Here is an 18,150-nt window from a genome sequence, read left to right on the forward strand (position 1 = left end):
GGCGTGCACTCATGGTGATGAGAGTGTACTTCATGTAGCAGAAGAGTCTAGGTACTCTGGGGTACAGCAAGCAGTGCACGATACAGCAGCTCCCTGGCAAAGCTGGTGACGCACAGGGAGAGCGGGCACACCCATGCATGCAGAGGTTCCAGGACGGGAGCTGGAGCACAGCCAGCCGGGAGGGTGTGAAAGCGGAGGATCTGAGCCTTCTTGAGAGGCAGACACAGAGGATGGATGAGAAACAAAGACCAGATGAAATATGGATTTGCAAAACACACCCTGCTCTTAAAATTGGCGTGGGGGGCACCCTAGATTTGAGTCTTCTTACTCCCCAGTACCTAGTGCTTTGGCATTTGCCCAATTACTTATAAAACCTACTGATAAGATCTAGTCCATAGAATACTGCATTTGTAGTGGTATCGTGTGTTAATGTTTCTATAGTGAAATAATCTTTTCTACAAGAAACATGTACACTATCTGAAATAAATTAAAACCCCTCTTTATAAAGTACTATATCGGACTTCCCTGGGGGCGCAGTGGTTAAGAATCTGCCTGCCAACGCAGGGGACACGGGTTCGAGCCCAGGTCAGGGAAGTTCCCACATGCCGCGGAGCAGCTATGCCCATGTGCGACAACTACTGAGCCTGCAGGCCACAACTACTGAAGCCCGCGCACCTAGAGCCCGTGCTCCACAACAAGCACAGCAAGAGAAGCCACCGCAATGAGAAGCCCGCGCACCGCAACGAAGAGTAGCCCCGCTGGCCACAACGAGAGAAAGCCCGCGCATAGCAATGAAGACCCAACAGAGCCAAAAATTAATTAATTAATTAATTTTTTAAAAAAAGTACTATATCCTTCTGTCCAACTTCTCTGGGAAGAACAGAGAGATGGCGTGGGAGAGTGAGAAAGACCAATATTTAGTCCACATCTCTCATGCAGGTGCTCTGCTGGCTCAGATACATTTATCCCCACTTTACAAAGGAGGAAATAAGCTCAGAGAGGTTTAGTAATTTTCCCAAAGCCAAACAGCTATTGAGTGGCAGAACCAGGATCTGAACCAAGTCTGTTACCTTCAAAGCCTAAGTCCTCATCAAAACAAAACTCAATTAATATTTACATTTATCGAATTACATTGAAAACTAGGGAGTTCTTGGCACAATCGTGAATAAGAGTGAGAAAGAAAGAAATAGCATTGTTCCTACAGTCAACCAAAATTTTTTGGAGCAGCTGCTAGATGCCTGGCCCTTTTTGGGGTTCAGCAGTGGTCACGACAGGAAGAGTCCTACTTTCATGAACCATGTAGTGGGGAGGAGAGACGGGTGCAACTTGGGTGAGGGATTTCACCTTGCTGGGCCTCCGTTTTCTCATCTGGAAAATGGGACGGGTGTTCCTCATTTTCTGGGATTGTCCAGCCCTCACATTCTCTGATTCCATAAGAAGCATTTGTTTTCCTGTTTCTTTAAAATTCATTCAGGCTGTGAGCCGTGATGAATGATGTTAGCTGCTCCCCAAATCACTCTATTCCCACCCTTTTCCTGTGATCAGGTCTTTCCCGAAACATGACTCACAATCAGTCAAGTCACAGAACCTAAGGGGCACCCAGCAGAAAAACTCCAACCCTTGCTTCTCAGGAGCTCTGCATTCTACCTGCCAGGTAAACTTAACTCACCTGGCACAAGGTGGCCATCCCTGGTTTCACATCAACGTGATCTCAGGCACAAACCTCGTTTTTACATTTTGTCTTTAAGTTACTTGTTGAAACAACTGTACAAATATGACAAAGATATAAAATCAGGCATCTTCTGCCCCCAGTGCCTACTAATAAATGATTTTCTGCCACTTTAATGATAAAGACAGAACATTTCAACATTCTGCTGCCTTTATTATTTGTCAGTTTTGTTGATATTTCCAGTGAATACATCTTTCAATATTTTAACAATGGAACATTTATGTAGGCTGTTCCAGACCCAGCCTTTAGCGGTAAAGGTTTTCTGGTTATATTTCTATTATGTTTCCTTTAAAAATCATTATCCTATTTAAATGGCTTAAGTCAATTCTATAGGCATTTATCTTATGATATTGATGAAATGAATACCTAGAGGGCAGTAGTACAAGTTGATGGGACTTAAGAACCTCTATTAGTACAGTTACGTATAAATATCATCTATATGTAAACTAAAGTACATGCTGAGTGAGATTCTCTGACACTTTTTCACTGTCTGCCCCTCAAGCCTGTGAGAAATGGAATATTTCTTGCCAGCTCAGTAAACAAAGGATGTCACAGTCATCAGCACTTGCAGCCCTCCAGTGAGAGCCGCGGGCCCTGAGGAATTCAGAATATGCAAATACAGAATGCAGGCCCCAGGGAGCTGAGGTGCATATCAAAGGAAGGATTTCAGTGAGCCCAGACTCTGGCATCTTCGTATACAAAGAAAAGCGCTGCATTCCTCACCTTGGGAGAGCAGGTTTTCCTTAGTTAACAATCACCTTCTGGTGTCCCCCATTACCTGCGCCAGTCCCCTGCCCTGTCCCCTCCTCCCCGGTACTTTAGCTCAGGGAGGAAGGAGCGCAGAGGGACTCGGATGAATAAGGGCCTGCGAGCCTCCGGGGGAGTTTTCAGCCACTTTCCCCGCAGTCGGGAGGAGGGGCGCTGACGCTGCAGCCGGACCCTGCGCCTCCCTTGCCCCGTTTCCCCTCCGGAAGCTCAGGCCGACCCCTCCCCACAGCCCCCAGGCCCCGCGAGCCAGGCGGAGGGCAGGGGGGAGAGGAGGGACCGAAGTTCCCCGGGACCAGACGCCGGGGGCCGCTCTTTCTACACAGCAGCGGCGGGTGGCAGCGAACCCCTGCCCCTCAGAAGCTGGTCTTGCGCTGCCGCCCGGGCACCGGACCAGGCGGAGGGTCGGCGCCCACTTACCCGGCCCGCCGTCCGCACGACTGTCGCTGCTTCGGCCGCCGGGGCCCCTCCAGAGCCGGCAGCCTCAGTGAGGCCGCCCTCCCCTCGGCCTTCGGGGCAGTTCCGTGACGGTGGAGGGAAGAGACCCCGAGCTGCGGGAGTTCCAGCTCTGTGGAAACGCGGGCTCCGTTCTGGGCACAGGGGGTGGGACCGCTCTCCCCCGAGGTCTTCCGGTAGGAGGGGGGCGCCGGTGCAGGGAGCTGCCAGGAGCGCAGGGCCCCGTCGGGGGTCCTGGAGGGGCGGCCCGGCCTGGCCGCCCCCCCCCCCAACTGTGACCGCGGCCCAGGCCTTTTTCCTGGAACCCTACACAAAAAAGTTAGAAAGATACACGGTCTATAGTAAATATTCACAAATGATTGTTGCTGCTGTGCTTACTATCCTATTAAAGGTGTAAAATCCATAAAACACTTTAAGTTCAAAATTAAATATGAATGTTTACCTTTCTAATTATGTCTCTGATATTCACAATTGTCGTTAATGGATCAAAGACTGTGGCATCATTAGTTAAAAATAAGCTTGTTAAAAAAACAGAACTCAGGCCCACCGTACCTACTGAATCACAGTCTGCACTTTTACATCCCAGTGTACCTGTGTACCCATGAATAGTTGAAAGGTACATTTCTACCTCGACATGTCTTTTCTGTCTGAGAAATACACACATTTTATCCAATTTTATATAAATAAAACATTCAAAAATGCATATGCCTGTGTTGAAACCATCATTTTATCATTTCTTTTCCAGATAAGTATAGTCTCTATACTGGTTTTGTGAATCACATGCCATACTCTTTTCTTGTAGTTAGAAATAAGGTACAGAAAGTTACTTTGTAATATATATATATATATATTACTGGATAATTGAAGACACTGTTCTAAATTAAAACCAGTTCTCTTAACTTGCTGTTTTCTTCTTGGGTCACCTTATGAACTCTTCCTGTGGCCACATGGCATATGTACCTTTAATTTCAGGGACTGCTGACATTCCAGGATATGGCCATAGATTTCTCTCAAGAGGAGTGAGAATGCCTGGACCAAGATCAGTGGGAATTGTACAGGGATGTGATGTTAGAGAAGTATAGGAACCTGCTCTCCTTGGGTGAGGATAACTTCCTTCCAGAATTCCTTATCCAACCACAGCGTTTAGAGTCCTTCATTTGTAGAATGTCTCCTGGAATCTTCGGCTTCCTACAATAGGGTTTCAGATTGCAAAGTTTCAGAAAATATTGGGAGTTTTTGAGTATAATTTATCTTATCCTTTTAAGATTGCAGTCTCCCTCAGCTGCATGGCACAGGGAGAGCAGCTAGGTGCTTTGTGACCACCTAGAGGGGTGGGATAGGGAGGGTGGGAGGGAGGGAGATGCAAGAGGGAAGAAATATGGGAACATATGCATATATATAACTGATTCACTTTGTTATAAAGCAGGAAATAAAACATCATTGTAAAGCACTTATACTCCAATAAAGATGTTAAAAAAATAATAAAAAAGAATAAAATTGCAGCCTCCCTTTTAATATATTTTGTAACTGCTTGGGATGTGTCTATATGAACTGTGTACTATATGCTTCTATTATAGTCCTTACAATATTTTATTGTCTTATTTTCTGTAACCATTTTCCATGGATTCTTTGGGCTTAAGGTATATTAAAAGGGAGACTGCGATTCTGGGACTTCCCTGGTGATGCAGTGCTTAAGAATTTGCCTGCCAATGCAGGGGACACGGGTTCGATCCCTGGTCCGGGAAGATACCACCTGCCACGGAGCAACTAAGCCAGTGGGCCACAACTACTGAGCCTGTGCGCCACAACTACTGAAGCCGGTGTGCCTTGAGTCCATGCGCCATTTATTTTTTGGAGAATAAAACCACCTCTGAGTGATTAAAATTTAGACGAGCTAGTCAAAATGCTTTATCACCTGTTCTTAAAAACACTGATCAACGGAACAAGTTTTATTAGGGATAACAGTGTAATTGCATTCTAGAGTTCATATCGGCAATATGGTTTATGACCTTGATGCTGGATCACGACATTTCAATGGTATAACTGCTATTAATTGTCTGTTTGTTCAACAATTAAAGTCTCACATGATCTGAGTTCAGACTGGAGTCATCCTGGTTGCTTTCTGTCTATTGCAGATTTCTTCCAGTATGAAAGGACAAGAGCAATACGGCTTACTTTACAAAATGTCTGCAAACTAAATGATGATATAATCTACATTCAATTAATTTGTACATACCCTACTGTAGAACCGGGTTTGTTACGGTGGCAGAGCCCAGTAATTATGTAAAACTGAAACCTTTATCTGCACTGGTTCAAGTCCTCTTCCTAAGATGTTTATAATCAACATTCTTTCACAAATGACCCAATTTAATTCACCATAGCATTCCTCATATTAACTAAATGGAAAATCCTAGGCTATATACAAATCCAGAAAGGGCCAAAAATCATCAGCCCCCATGGATTATTACAACCCATTGCTGAGGCATTCAAATTACTTATTAAAGAACCACTACATCCATCAAGATCATCAATTTATATATTATTGCCCCAATGCTAGCCTTAACCCTGGCTCTCACAACATGAATTCCTCTTCCCATATCTTATCCACTAATTAATATAAGTGTAGGCATATTATTTATATTAGCCATATCACACGTAGCCATTTATTCCATCCTTAGATTATTTATATTAGCCATATCACACGTAGCCATTTATTCCATCCTTAGATCTGGATGAGCTTCACATTCAAAATACTCACTCACTGGAGCTCTAGGGACAGTAGCACACACAATCTCATATGAAGTAATGTAGCAGTTATTCCATTCACAGTCTTACTGATAAATGGATCATTTACACTTTCAACAGTAATTATTACACGAGAATACCTATGACTAATTTTCTGCTGACTGCTACCCAGAATTTGATTATCTCCGCAGTAGCAGAAATCCAATGAAGCCCCACTTGATTTAACAGAAGTGGAATCAAAACCTGTATATGTCTTCAATGTAGAAAATGTAGCAGGCCCACTCACCCTGTCCTTCCTAGAGAATATGTCAATTTCCGTAAAATAAACATTTCCACAACAATCTATTTTTAGGAGCATTCGACAATCCCTAGATGCCAGTATTATATACAGCCCAAGTCATCATTAAAACACATCTAACAATCTCCTTTCTATGAATTTGAGCATCCTACCCAGAATTTTGGTATGATCAACATATACATCTCTTATAAAAAGTTTTTTTTACTACTAACATTAGCCCTATGTATATGAGCGTTTTCACTACCTGTCATCATACCAGGCAACCCACCACAAACTTAAGAAATATGTCTGACAAAAGAGTTACTTTGATAGAGTAAATCATAGAGATTTCAATGCTCTTATTCCTGGAATTGAATTCTTCCTGAGAATTTTACATTCTCCATGCTACCACATTACACCACATGCTATATAGTAAGGTTCTCTAAGTAAGCTTCAGGCCCATACCCCTAAAATGTTGTCGTATATCCTTCCTGTACTAATAAACTCTCATTGTTTTTACTATCATTTTACTGACCATTTTCTCAGGAAACATAATTGTATAACAAGCTCACACTGGTTAATGGTATCCCCATTCTAATAAAAAACACGAACCCATAAGCTACAGAAGCATCCAACAAATATTTCCTAAAACAATCCACCACATCAATACTACTTATAATGGCTATTATCATTAATCTAATATACTCTGGTCAAAGAACACAATGAATAACAAAAATCTTTAATCCTGCAGCATCCACCCTCATGACAATCGCCCTTGTCACAAAAGTAGGACTTCCCCCATTTCACTTCTGAGTGCCTGAAGTCACACAAGGCATCCCATGAACAGCAGGCCTGATGCTATCAGCCTGACAACATTGCACCCCTATCAGTTTTATCCCACATGTCACCATCCATCAAGCTAAATATACTATTAATCATAGTGATATTATAAATCATAGCTGGAGGCTGAGGCAGACTTAGCCATACTCACCTGGAAAAAATTACACCCTCGTCATCAATTGCCCATATAGGATGAATGACAGCTATTATAAAGTATATTCCAATTATAACAGTCCTAAACATACTAATTTATATCATAACAACACTCTCCTTCTTATTTATGCCCAGATCATGTACTACAAGAGTATCGTTATCACACACATGAGATAAAACACCTCCCATCACAATCCTTTTCCTCACCATTATAGTATCATTAGGACATCGCCCATCACTACCAGGGTTTTTACGCAAATGAATAATTACCCAAGAGATACCAAAAATGATAACATCATTCTACCAACACTAATAGCCATCATAGCATCCTCAACATATATTTCTACTTGCAGCTAACATACTCCACATCACTAACTATGTTCCCTTCATTAAACAACACAAAAAATAAAACAATTTGAACATACAAAGAAATAACCTTCCTATCATTACCAATCATAATATCCACACGATTACTACACATAACACCCATTCTATCAGTGCTGGACTAGGAATTTAGGTTAGTTCAGACCAAGAGCTTTCATAACCCTATACAAGTAAAATTTACTTAATTCTTAAAAATAAGGATTGCAAGACTTCATCCTACATCAATTGAATGTAAAGCAAACATTGTAATTCAGCCAAATCTTTACGAGATTGATGAGTTTTAACCCCAGGAAACTTTAGTTAACAGGCAAATCCTCTAGTCAACTGGCTTCAGTCTACTTCTGCTTCATTTGAGAAGGGCTCTGAGCCCCTGGGTAGTAGAGACAGTTCACATCTGGAATAACCTTGCCACAGTTCTTGCTGGCAAACATTTCCCTTCGTGCTACTGAGAAAAACTCAGATACATTTAGGCCTTTCGTTCATTTTATTTTAAGATGTTATTCTCTTTTCTGTATTTATAAAAAACACAGGGGAAAAAAGCTAAGAAGTATGTATACCTGCCAATGAATAAAATAACACATAATTGGAACTTCCGTGCTGGTGCAGTGGTTAAGACTCCTTGGTCCCAATGCAGGTGGCCTGGATTCGATCTCTGGTCGGGGAACTAGGTCTCACATGCATGCTGCAACTAAGAGTTCGCATGCCACATTTAAGGAGCCTGCAAGCCACAACTAAAGGAGCCTGCCTGCTGCAAATGGGGAGCCCACATGCCACAACTGGGGAGCCCTTGAGCCACAACTAAGGAGCCCACCTGCTGCAACTGAGAGCCGGTACAAGCAAATAAATAAATAAATAAATAAAATTGAAAAAGAACGCATAAGTAAAGAAGGAAATAATTTCGGGGGTGTGGGTAGTAAACTAAGGCTCTGCATTAAATAAAGAAATCTAATACGAATGTCCTTTCCTCTCAACTCTATAGTGACTTGTAGAGCATTTTCTTCATTACTCTGTCGGTGATGGGCTTTATGCCGTGAAAATCTCACAACCTATGCTTATGGAATGGTCTTAATGTCCAATATAAGAAAAGAACTCATTACTTACAACTGATACCAAGTAACTGTTTCATACTCTTTCCAGGACCATCTGTAATATCTGTGTGGTATGTGAAATGGTCGCAGGGTCTGCAAATTAAAGAATGTCTGACAGAAAATCATTTCAATCCCAGGGAGTACAGCCAGGATTGAAGTGGGTGTTAAATAGGTTACAGAAGTGGGAGGTAGTGTACCTGGAGTCCCATCTGAGGAGAGTTCTCAGATTCAATATAGGTGAAATCAGTGAGAAAAGAAATGTGGGTGAGAATAGGCAGCAAGGTCAGTAGGAAGTAGCCAGAGAAAGAAGCCAATCAGAGAAGACACACAATTATAAAGGGAAAGGTCTGGGAAATCTAAGCCTCACTCACTTATTCAGAGGAATTGAAAAGGTCCTTGAAAAAGGAATGGTGGCTGAATGGAGGCACATAATGAAATGTTAATTCTGGGAAAGTAAAATTGGATGGCATGCTGATATGGAATAAGGTTTCTACAATGCATTAAAGAATATTTTACCCATTTTCTGGAATCCGAAGGGAGTTCTGAATAGGCAGTTTGAGAGTGATGATGATGATGAAGCCTCCTTTATGTTACATGTGACAAAAGTTTGTCAAGCTCGGGACTTCCCTGGTGGCACAATTGTTAAGAGTCCACCTGCAAGTGCAGGGGACACGGGTTCGATCCCTGGTCCAGGAAGATCCCATATGCTGCAGAGCAACTAAGCCCGTGTGCCACAACTACTGAGCCTGTGCTTAGCGCTTGTGAGACACAACTACTGAAGCCCGCGTGCCCAGAAGCCGAGCTCCGAAACAAGAGAAACCGTCGCGATGAGAAGCCCACGCACAGCAACGAAGAGCAACACCTGCTCGCCGCAACTAGAGAAAGCCGGCGCGCAGCAACAAGACCCAACACAGCTAAAAATAAATAAATTAATTAATTAATTAATTTTAAAAAAATTGTCAACCTCACACATTTAAAATCCACATAAAAGTCAGTATTAGGAAGACTCTTGTGAAGATTTCTTAAATTAAGGGGCAGCATAAAATGACATGGGGTTTAACATCAGTTAAGTTTGGGTTTGGCCTCTAGTTTCCACGTTTACTGTCATGAACCTTAAGTAAGTCACTTAACCATCCTGAGTTTGAGTGTCTTCATCTAACAAAAAAGAAACAACTGGGGAACTGGGGGATCAGTGGAGCAGTGCATCTGAGAGCATTCTGTACACCACAGTGCTGTACAAACGCTGGCTTTTTGTTTTTTTTTTTTCCCCTGGTATCTTAGTTCCCAGACCAGGGATTGAACCCGGGCCCTCAGCAGTGAAAATGCAGAGTCCTATCCACTGGACAGCCAGGGAATTCCCGATGGACTATTAGTTTTAAATTCAGCACATCATCCCAGTAGAGCGAGGAATTCCACATTTGGACCCACCTTCACTGGAGATGTGTGAAAAAGCTGCTCCTGGTCGCATGCCTTTTGGGCTCTGTGGGCATCCATTGCTGAATAAAACTTGATGATGGCATAGAACCAGGACAGGCCACTGCTGCGTTTGGGAAGACTCAGACCGAATACAGAAGGCCAAACCGGGAGAAGACTGTGAAGAGAGAATGCTGTAGGGCGGTCCCACGCTAAGTAAGTGCAGTAAATTTCAGGCCCAGGAAACCAAACCGCCCATTCCCTTATATTCCCCCAGCCTTTCGCCACAGGTAACTGGTGAGCCTGGAACTCCAAACCCTTCTCATTTCATGAACAAGGTTCCGTCTGAAATCCTAAGCTTCGAGAAGCATTAGGAGGCAATGCCTTCTGTTGGGAACTATCTCTCAAAAATCTATGGGGGAGAGCTGACTGCTCAGGTCATCTCTAGAACTAAGATTCCTCTCAGCGGAGACCACAGGCAGATGAGGTACTGAAGCACTACCCCGGGGCACCAAGTTACTGGGGCGCGGGGCAGCTTCCTCCAGCCCTCCCTCCGCTCCGGCTCGTCTCACTTGCAAGGCCTCGGCCGTGGGTCGAGAGCTCAGCTCCCACAGCAGCAAGGTTTTGTCACCCCCAATGGGGACCGCAAAAGGTACCAACTGCACCATCCTATCGTCACAGCGCTTGCGCGGCTCAGGGCGCAAGCGGAGTGTGCCAGAGAACGCGTGCCCGCGCTTTTTAAAAAGTTAGTGCCAATAAATCTAATATATAGAAAAACAGTTGAAAGCCCCTGAGTGTTTTGTAGATAGAAAAGCTTGAGATTCAGAGCAAGTTCAGAGCTTGACAGGCTAAGAATAAACTACCTCTCCATTCCGTTAGAAGGGCTAGGTAGCAGCTTCTGGTTATGGAACCAGAAACTCTCAGGCTTTCCAAATAGGACATAAAACAGCATCACTTGTACTCTTTATAAAATTGCAGAAACAAACAAAATAAACAAAAATATATTGACACTTGTCCTATAAGACAAAGGGTACTTGAGACCTAATGTATATAAAATCAGTTTACAAACTGTGAGGCACTATATCAATAAGTTCTCATTTGCAGAGGGCACAGCATAGGATATGAGGCCATTAATGTTAATTCCCTTCCCCCTTCCATTCCTTTCTCTTGTTCCTTTATGTATGCGGATCAGTTACATTATTAAGCTAACAATGTAACTGAGCTATGATTACCTTAATAATGTAAACAATAATCTGATTTTTAGCAATGGGGTAATTCTTAGAAACTTAGGGAGCTGGAACTCTGAATGAATGAATTAAAATAATGCAATTACATCATTAATTTTAAACTTTATCATCATTGATTAAAAATTAAAATATTAAATTAAAAGTTAAAAATGTATTATCCCGCAATTGAGACTCACCACAACATGTGATGTCTGTCAGGCATTCACTGTCACAACGCAGCTTGACTGTCTTACAGACAACCTCAATAATATTTTTAAACTGGCAGAGGCAGCAGGCCATAAGGCTAGGTAAGATCCTATAAATGGAAACACAGGTAATTAAATTCATCGTAAAAGAGTCACTTCAGTAGGTAGAAGAGATAGGCCAAGGCCACCACAGACCAGTGCAAAAAGGAGTTCTTGGGGCATATGGACTGCAGAACTGGATAGGGGCCGGTTGGCCAATTGCTGCTCTTCACTGTTGTAAATAAATATAGAGGAGGAGAGAGGTGCCCAACAGAAGGATTAAGATGGCAGTAGGTATGGTATGCCTAGGAAAAAGGGAATAGAGATTAGAATTGGGTGACATTGATCTGTAGTTTAATTCAGAAGCATCTCCTTCCATCCCGAAATTCTCACTTTGGGTTGAGAGTACACAGGAAGAAGGCACACTTCTAAGAAGAGTCTGAATAAGACCGCACCTTCTCGAGTCCCTTTCTAAGGTCCTATTTGTGAGTAGTAATATATTAGAAATTATTCTAGTAATAAAAAAGCATCGTGTGGTTAAACGATAACAGAGATCACATTGTCCAAATCTGGACAAAAGGAACATTCGAAAGAATAACTTTATCATTATAATAAGGTATAACATAGTTAATTGAAAAAAAAGCACATGAGTTCATAATGATACTCAAAATGAAAAGTGGGGGAGCTCTTATTTATAGAATAATGTCAGCTAATAAATGCAAAAGGAAAGATAGAATTAGGAAAGTGTCATTTTGCATCTATCAATGTAATAATCTATTCAGACTAGGATTATCATTGATGCACAGTTGGGTGAAGAGTTGTTTGAAAGTGGGATCTTCACTGATCCGGAAGTATCAACCCACATATGATTTATCAATTACCAAGGGGAAACATAACTTTACAATGGAGAGATATGGAAGATACCACCTTAATCAAGTGATCAAACTTAGTACTGGGACACCTCAAGTGATGAAGTATGAAGAATACATCACCTATATAGTATTATTCCCCAAAATATTTACTTTGAATCTAATGACGAAACAGACAAATACTGATTGTGGGGCAATTTCACGACAACTGGCATAGATTCTTCAAAAACGCCAATGTCATAAAAGACCAAAAAAAAAAAATAGTAGGGAAATATTCCAGATTAAAGGAAACAAAGACATGACATGCAATGCCTAATCTTTAATTGGACCCTGTATCAAAACAAAACAGACTTAAAGAATGTTATTGGCTTCTGGTCAAGATGAAGTTACAAGCACCAATTTAACCTCCCACCTGAAACAATGAAAACATCAGACAGAACATATGAAACAACAGTTTCCAAAAACTGGACCTCAGGCAAGAAAGTTCAGTGATCCCCAAGAAACGGGAAATAAATGAAGTGATCCCTATAATTGCCCCAACTTACTTCTCTGAGAGAGTGTCCCGGTCATCGTACAGGGAAGAGAAGTCCAGGCAGAGACTGGTGGACTCCCTGACTGAGGAAATGGAGCTGAGAGTCTGGGAAAACCAAGGTAACTAGAGTTCACAAAGCAGACTACCAGAGAGAAAAGAAGTGCACAGACAAAGAACTCTGGAGATATGCAGAGGGATCTCTTGAGAATTCAACAAAATATTGGTCAGTACATTTGTGTGAGGAATTGCTTGATGCCAGGAAAAGAACCACATGAAAGGATTAATAATAAGAATAACTGGATATCACACAGGGTTGTAGGAATAATAGCTGTTCCTACAAGTCAGACTGGAAAACCACATGATACTCAGAAAGGACTTGTCTCAGTACTTGCAAATAATGCACTCCCGACTAAAGGGTATTTGGACTCCTACCCAAAGAATCTTAAAAGCTAGACCTAAAAGAATACAATTGTTTTGAGTAAATTAATTTCACCAAAAACAAAGCCCAAGCATTTTACAGGAATAAAAATATATATAGCACACAAGAAACTAAAACTCACAATATCGGGGATCATATGAAAAATTGTCAAGCATGCAAAGAAGTAGGAAACTATGACCCATACTGAGGAGAAAAGGAAATCAATCACAACTAATGTATAATCTATACAGATGTTAGAATTGACATTAAAGAATATTTAAAAAGTTATACATGAAGAAAAGTTATTATAACTGTATTTCATATGTTAAAAAAACCCAGACTATACATTGAAAATGTTAAGTATAGGCATGGGAAGTGTAAAACAGACCCAAATTGAGCTTCTAGAGGTTAAAAACCATGTGTAAATGAAAAAGATATTGAACGAGCTAAATGGGAGATTAAACACTGCAGAAAAACGGTCAGTGAGCATTAAGGCATAGTAATAGAAACTATCCAAAATGAAACAAAAAGAGTAACAAAATAAAACAACAACAAAAATGAATAGAGCATCAGTGAGTTGTGCAACAACTTCAAGTCGCTTAATACATGTGTACTTAGAGTCCATGAAGGAGAGGAGAAATATAAAAATTTGAAGAAATAATAGCCATAATTTTCCCAAATTGGTAAACAGTATAAACCCACAAACTCACGAAGATCAATGAAATTTAAGCATAAGAAACATGGACAAAACTACACAAAGGCACAAAAAATAATCAAATTGCTCAAAACCAGCAATAAAGAGAAAAATTTAAAAGCAGCCCAAGGAAACAACTACACAATACATGCAGAGGAAGAAAGGAAACAATGACGGCAGAATTTTTGTTGGAAACAATGTAAATGAGATCTCAGTGGAATAACATCTTTAAAGTAGTGAATTGAATTCTATCAAGCTAGAATTCTATACCCAGATCTGTCAAAACAAAAGCAAAATAAAGACTATCTCAGACATACAAAAGCTGAAAGAATTCATTACTAGTAGAATTTCACTATAAGAAATTTTAAAATAAGTATTTTTAAGCAGAAGGAAAATGACACCATATTGGAATATGGATCTACACAGAAGATTAAGAATACAGGAATAGGGACTTCCCTGGTGGTTCACTGGTTAAGAATCTGCCTGCCAATTCAGGGGACATGGGTTTGATCCCTGGTCCAGGAAGATCCCACATGCCGTAGAACAACTGAGTCCGTATGCCACAACTACTGAGCCTGAACTCTAAAGCCTGTGTGCCACAACTACTGAAGCCCACGCACCTGGAGCCTGTGTTCTGCAACAAGAGAAGATATCAAATGAGAAGCCAATGCACTGCAACGAAGAGCAGCCCCTGCTTGCCGCAACTAGAGAAAGCCCAGGCGAAGCAAAAAAGACCCAACGCAGCAAAATAATAAATTAAAAAAAAATTTACAAAAATATTTTAAAGGATTTTAGTCATTCAATATATGTCTCTGAACTCAATGGAAATAATTTAGAAATTAACAAATCTGAAACAGCTCCAAATATTTGGAAACTAAACAACACACTTCTGAGTAACTTTGTGGTCAAAGAAGAAATCAAAAGGGAAATCAGAAACTATTTTGAACTCACTGAAACTGAAAACATAATATGTCAACAGGTGGATATTGCTAACGCTGTACTCAGCTTCCTCAACTTCCACCTTAATCTGGGAAAACGAGAGCAAGTTAATCACAGAGTAAGAGAAGAAAGAACACAATAAAGATCAAGGTAGAAATAAATAAAATGGAAAACAGAAAAATACTATAGATATTAAAAGGATAATAAGAGAATATTATAGAATACTTTATACCAATAAATTCAAGGTGAAATGGAAAAATTCCTTGAAAGACATGCAGTACTAAAGTTTATTAAAGAATAAAGGTATTAAACAAATTGGATGTGCAGTTTAAAACCTTCCAACAAAGAAAGCTTCAAGTCCAGGTGGCTTAACTGATAAATTCTACCAAACATTTAAGGAATAAAATAATGCCAATTCTACAAAAACTTTACCAGAAAGTTGAAGAGAAGGGAATATTTCCCAACTTTTTTATAAGGCCAACTTTCACCGTATCAAAATTAGACAATGACATTACAAGAAAACTACAGGCCAATATCTCACATGAACACAGAGACAAATATTCCTAATAAAATTTTAGCATATCAAATCCAGTAATATATAAAAAGATGATACATCATGACCAAGTGGGGTTTATCTCAGGAAAGAAAGGTTGGTTTAATATTTGAAAATCAATTTACCCAATTTAGTCCACTATAAAAAAGAAAAATCAGGACATCTCTGGTGGGGCAGTGGTTAAGAATCCACCTGCCAGTGCAGGGGACATGGGTTTCAGCCCTGGTCCAGGAAGATCCCACATGCCATGGAGCAACTAAGCCCATGCACCACAGCTACTGAGCCTGCGCTCTAGAGCCTGTGAGCCACAAATACTAAGCCCATGTGCCACAACTAGTGAAGCCCGTGCACCTAGAACCTGTGCTCTGCAACAAGAGAAGCCACCGCAATGAGAAGCCTGCATACTGCAACGAAGTTTAGTCCCTGCTCGCCACAACTAGAGAAAGCTTGCATGCAGCAATGGAGACCCAATGCAGCCAGAAATAAATTAAGAAAAGAAAAGAAGGGAAAAACCACATAATCATTGCAAGAGATGCAAGAAAAGAATGAAAGAATCTAACATCCATTCCTGATTAAAGAAAAAAAAACCCTCAGTAGAATAGGAATGGAAGGAGACTTCCTCAACTTGATAAATGACTTCTACAAAAAACCTAACATCATATTTAATGGTGAAGGACAAAGTACTTTCTCTCCAGGATCAGGACAAAAGCGAGGATGTCTACTCTCATTATTTCTATTTGACATTGCACTGAAGGTTCTAGCCAGTGCAATAGGGCAACAACAAAAAAGAGATATTCAGAACGGAAAGGAAGAAGTAGAACTATCTTTATTTGCAGATAACATGATTATGTAGAAAACCTGATAGAAACTACAAAAATGCTACTGGAACTAATAAATGAGTTTATCAAGTTTGCAGGGTACAAGATCAACATACAAAAAGATTAATCTAGCTCAACAAACAATCAGAGATCAAAGTTTTTAAATACTACTTATAATAGAATCAAACATATAAAATACTTAAATAAATCTGACAAAAGATGTAAAAGACTTGCACACTGAAAACTGTAAAATATTGCTGGGGGAAATTAAGGAAGACCTAAATAAATGGAGAGATATAATGTATTCATGGATCAGAAGATTCAATATTGTTAAGACATCCATTCTCCCCAAATTGATTTATATATCAAAATCACAGTAGGCTTTGCTATAGAAATTGACAAGGTAATTCTAAAATTCATATGGAAATAAAATTTAGAATAACTAAAACAACGTTGAAAAAGAACGAAGTTGAAGAACTAACAGTAACTGATTTCAAGGGCTATGAAGCTACACTTTCAAGACATTGTGATAACAGGGTAAAGATAGACAAAAAAAATCAAAGGAACAGAATGGAAAGTTCAAAAGTAGAGAGATGTGGACAACTGACTTTCAGATTCAAAGGCATTTAAGTGGAGAAACGATAGTCTTTTCAACAAATGATGCTGGAACAATTGAATATCCAGGTGCAAAAAAAAAAAAAAAAAGAAACTTCCATCCAAACCATATACAGAAATGAACTCAAATTGGTTCAGAGATCTAAATGTAAAACATAAAACTATAAAACTTCTAGAACAAAACAGGTGAAAAATTTTATGACCTTGAGTTAGGCAAAATTTCTTAGATACAACACCAAAAACATAATGCATAAAAGAAAAAAATAGATAAATTAGACACTATCAAAATTAAAAATTTCTGCCCTGCAAAAGACACTCCTGAGAGAACGAAAAGATGAGTCACAGAATGGGAGAAAGTACTTAGCAACTTATATATTGGATAAAGGATTAATTTCCAGAATACATAAAGAACTCTCAAAACTCCAGAAAAATATAGATAAAAGATTCAAAGATATACACATGGAAAATAAGCATGTGAATAGATGTTTGACATGATTAATCATTGGGGATGCTACAGTGAAATACAGCTACACACCTATTAAACGATCTGAAATTTAAAATACTGAGCATAGCAGGTGTTGGCCGCCATGTGAAGAAGATGCAACTCTCATACACTGCTGGTAGAGATGTAAAATGATCAAACCAGTATGGAAAACAGGTATTTTTTAAAAAATAAAACATACACTTACCAATGATCCAGCCATTCTACTTGCAGGTATTTACCAAAGAGAAATGGAAGTATACATCCATACAAAGACTTGTACACAAATATTCATAGCAATATTATCTGTAATAGACAAAGACTGAAACAACTCACATGTCCATCAATGGTGAATAGATAAATTGGGCTACATCCATATAATGGAATACTATTCAGCAATAAACAGAAATGAATTACTGATATATACAACAATATGGATGAAGATTAAAATAATCATGCTGAGTTAGAAGCCAGTTAGAAAAAAGTATACACTGTATGATTCTATTTACATAAAATTCTAGAAAATGCAAACAGCAAGCTGATCAATGGTTGCATGGCGATTGGGAAGGGCAAGGGACGATAGGAAGGAAGAATTATAAAGAGACATTAAGAAACTTTCTGAGGTGATGGACATTTTGATTTTGGTGATGTGTTCATGGTGTGTATGTATGTGTGTGTGTGAAGACAGATTATCTATGTCAATTATACCTCAAAAAGCTGTTTAAAGAAATGGTATTATATGAGAGAGACAATTGGGGAAATTTGAATAGCAAGTCTTTATAAGGTAATATTATTGTGTAGGAATTTAATTTCTTCAATACTGTGTGTTAATAGTATTGTAGTTACATAGGGAAATAATTTTTAATATCCAGAGAGGAGGGCATCTACCTGACAAGAGAGGGATCACAAT

This window comes from Monodon monoceros, unplaced genomic scaffold (genome assembly GCF_005190385.1).
Source record: "Monodon monoceros isolate NGI ecotype Baffin Bay Population unplaced genomic scaffold, NGI_Narwhal_1 Super_Scaffold_11, whole genome shotgun sequence".
NCBI lineage: Eukaryota > Metazoa > Chordata > Mammalia > Artiodactyla > Monodontidae > Monodon > Monodon monoceros.